Genomic DNA, 4,156 nt, shown 5'->3' with positions numbered 1-4,156 from the left:
ATTTCAGGTATTTTTCTGGCTGAAATTGAGGGAGCTGAGCAAAAATCTGATTCAGGCTGAAAAAGGACTGTTGATGCTGTTGGATTCTGACCTTTCTGCACTCAAAGTGAATTTTCTAGAGCTACAGAACTCAAAATGGCGCACTTCCAATTGCGTTAGAAAGTAGACATCCAGGGCTTTCCAGCAATATATAATAGTTCATACTTTGCTCAAGGATAGACGATGTAAACTGGCGTTCAACGCCAGTTCTCTGCCCAATTCTGGCGTCCAGCGCCAGAAAAGGATTAAAAGTTGGAGTTCAACGCCAGAAATGGATCCAAATCTGGCGTTGAACGCCCAAAACAGCCTTATGCACGTGAATTGTTTAAGTCTCAGCCCCAGCACACACCAAGTGGGCCCCATAAGTGGATCTCTGCACCACCCATTATAGTTTACTCATTTTTTGTAAACCTAGGCTACTAGTTTAGTATTTAAACAACTTTTAGAGACTTATTTTGTATCTCATGACATTTCAGATCTAAACTTTGTACTCTTTGACGGCATGAGTCTCTAAACTCCATTGTTGGGGGTGAGGTGCTCTGCTGTGTCTCGATGAATTAATGCAAGTATTTCTGTTTTCTATTCAAACATGCGTGTTCCTATCTAAGATATCCATTCTCTGTGGGATTCGACCCTTACTCACGTAAGGTATTATTTGGACGACCCAGTGCACTTGCTGGTTAGTGGTACGAGTTGTGAAAAGTGTGATTCACAATTCGTGCACCACTTTCCTATTTCCTTCTTCCAATCATTCATACTCCTTTCCATGGCAAGATTTATGTTGGGCATCACCATTGTCAATGGCTACTTCCCGTTCTCTCAGTGAAAATGTTCCAAATACGCTGTCACCGCACGGCTAATCATCTGTTGGTTCTCGATCATGTTGGAATAGGATCCATTGATCCTTTTGCGTCTGTCACTACGCCCAACACTCGCGAGTTTGAAGCTCGTCACAATCATCCCTTCCCAGATCCTACTCGGAATACCACATACAAGGTTTAGACTTTTCGGATCTCAGGAATGGCCACCAATAATTCTAGCCTATACCACGATGGTTCTAATCTTAGATTAGAAACCCAAGAGATACACATTTAAGCTTGATTGCATGTAGAACGGAAGTGGTTGTCAGGCACGCGTTCATAGGTGAGAATGGTGATGAGTGTCACATAATCATCACATTCATCATGTTCTTGAGTGTGAATGAATATCTTGGAGAAGAAATAGACTTGAGTTGAATAGAAAAACAATAGTACTTTGTATTAATTCATGAGGAACAGCAGAGCTCCACACCTTAATCTATGGTGTGTAGAAACTCTACCGTTGAAAATACATAAGAACAAAAGGTCTAGGCATGGCCGAAAGGCCAGCCTCCCAAAGCGTGAACATACAAGTTCCAAGATGAAAAGTATGATCCAGTGTCTAAAATACAATAGCAAAAGGTCCTATTTGTAGAAAACTAGTAACCTTGGGTTTATAGAAATGAGTAAATGATGTAGAATCCACTTCTGGGCCCACTTGGTGTGTGCTTGGGCTGAGCATTGAAGCTCTCACGTGTAGAGACTTTTCTTGGAGTTAAACGCCAACTTTTGTGCCAGTTTAGGCGTTTAACTCCAGCTTTTATGCCAATTCTGGCGTTTTGACGCTAGAATTTCTATGCTGACTTGGAACACCGATTTGGGCCATTAAATCTCAAGCAAAGTATGAACTATTACATATTGCTGGAAAGCCCAGGATATCTACTTTCCAACACAATTAAGAGCGCGCTAATTGGGCTTTTGTAGCTCCAGAAAATCCACTTCGAGTGCAGGGAGGTCAGAATCCAACAGCATCTGCAGTCCTTTTTCAGCCTCTGAATCAGATTTTTGCTCAGGTCCCTCAATTTCAGCCAGAAAATACCTGAAATCACAGAAAAATACACAAACCCATAGTAAAGTCCAGAAATGTGATTTTTATTTAAAAACTAATAAAAACATAATAAAAACTAACTAAAATATACTAAAAACATACTAAAAATAATGCCAAAAAGCGTATAAATTATCCGCTCATCACTGTGTCCCTTTTAGCGCAGGTTTCTGAGCCTTAGGTTGTTTTTCTACCTTTTTTTGGCCTTTTCCTTTCTTTGAGGTCGTTCTTGGGCTTCTTTGATTGTGCGACCTCTTTGTCTGAGCTTTTCAGTCATATTCCAACAACTTTTTAGGTAATGTTCCAAGGGAAACCTTTTCTTTATAGTTTAGTTGGACGACTTTTTAGCCCTTCCTTTGGTTTTGTGCGTTTGCTTTTTAAGTAGTGTCTTTTTTCAAGACTTTGTACCTTTTAGCAAAGCATTTCTGGGCTTTCTTTGGCCTTTGCGAGATGTCTTCGTCCCTTTTTAGTGATCCTTTCAATGGTCCGACTTCTCTGTCGGGCCTTCTTAAGTTATTTTTAGTAATTTATTTTTAGTCAGACCTCGTCAGGTCACTTTTTATGGTTTAATTTTTATAACTTCTTGCATTAACTTGCTCTTACCGCTTTCACCTTGCCGACCTCTTCGTAATCGGACGATGAATTTTCACCTTGCTCACCTTTTCGTAATCGGATGATGAATTTGGTTTTCACCTTGCCGACTTCTTTATAATCGGTCGATGAATTTTTGCATTTTTGTGAGCTTAGATTAATGCGTCTTGGTAGGAAACTTTTTAGGAAATCTAAAAAACTTTATTCAAATAGGAATATAAACAGGAATATATACATATGAGTGCTTACCCTTCTAAGTCGGGCAATTTTGTAGATCTTGGCCTGACGCCTCATTAAAAAACCTTTCCAGGAAAAAGAGTGCACCTTAACTTAAGATCTTTTTCTATTATTTTCTAACTATAGTACCTTCTTAGGTTACAGGCATGCCATGACCTTGGCAGCTCTCGCCCTTCGAGGTCGGACACCTTGTAGTAACCTTTCCCTAGTACTTCGACAACTCAGTAGGGTCCTTTCCAGTTAGCTGCTAGCTTCCCTTTTCCTGATCAACCTGTTCTGATGTCATTTTGGATTAAGATGAGATCGTTGGTGGTGAATGTAATGACCCAATTTCTGGTACATCATGATCATACTAGAAACTGAGTGCTACCAACTTGTCTTCCTAATTATTATCTACTATTTATTATATGAGCCTGATTCGTTGTTAAAGGCGTAGTTATTTTTCGAGGTACTTTTTTTTGGAAACATTTGGATTAATAAATAGAATCATTCATAATCAATTCACAACTAATAATAGATAAAACAGTTATAAACAACCACACATAAATACATCACAAGCAGTTGACAATATTCGGTGATCCAGCCTTTATTAGAGTATAGACTTTTAGTTAGAACACCCCTAGATATAGCTAGATAATAACTATATACATATATATACATACAACATCCCAGGCCCTGACCTATTCAAGAAGTCCCTAAGCTGGTGCCCAGGCTAGCCTGGACTCTATACTCACCTAGTCCCTCTAAACTACTAAAGCGAGGGAAAGTATGTTCTAAGTCTTTAAACTCAAGCCAGGTAGAACGTCATCAAAAGGTGGAACATTATCTACTACTCCTATGCACAATCAGATATTACTGTACAACATCTCTCTGGTACCTCATCAAGTAGCCACACAACAGGAGTCTCGTACACAGGATTTAGGTTAAAGTTCACGTGCAAACGGGGTGCAGACATTGGCTGGTCTCATAGTATATACATATAAATAGAGAACAAGATTCATCCTAGACTCAGAAGACTACCTAGAGCAGAATCTTTTTTGCGAACGGTCGTTAGTGAACTACTGAAGGGTACTCATGCTTCCATCTGAAGGGGGAAGGGAGAGAGAAGGGGTAAGAACTGGGGCGTTCTTATTAGGGCCGGGGTTATTAGTTAAGTTCATTAAGTCGGTGTCGATTAGCAGACGGACAATAGAATACAGCGGAGCAGTAAATAGAAGATAAAGATAAATATAGAAAATAGAGAAAATAGAAAGTAGAACATAAACAGAAGAATACAAGAAAATAAAACACAGAAATAGCATACAAGCAAACAAACATAAAGAAGTAGATCACATACAGAAAGGAATGCAACAGAGAATGATGCACAGACAAGAATGATGCATGTCTA

Source organism: Arachis ipaensis, chromosome B07, assembly GCF_000816755.2.
Source record: "Arachis ipaensis cultivar K30076 chromosome B07, Araip1.1, whole genome shotgun sequence".
NCBI lineage: Eukaryota > Viridiplantae > Streptophyta > Magnoliopsida > Fabales > Fabaceae > Arachis > Arachis ipaensis.
The sequence above is the reverse complement of the archived record's forward strand: the minus strand, read 5'-3'. Positions refer to the sequence as shown.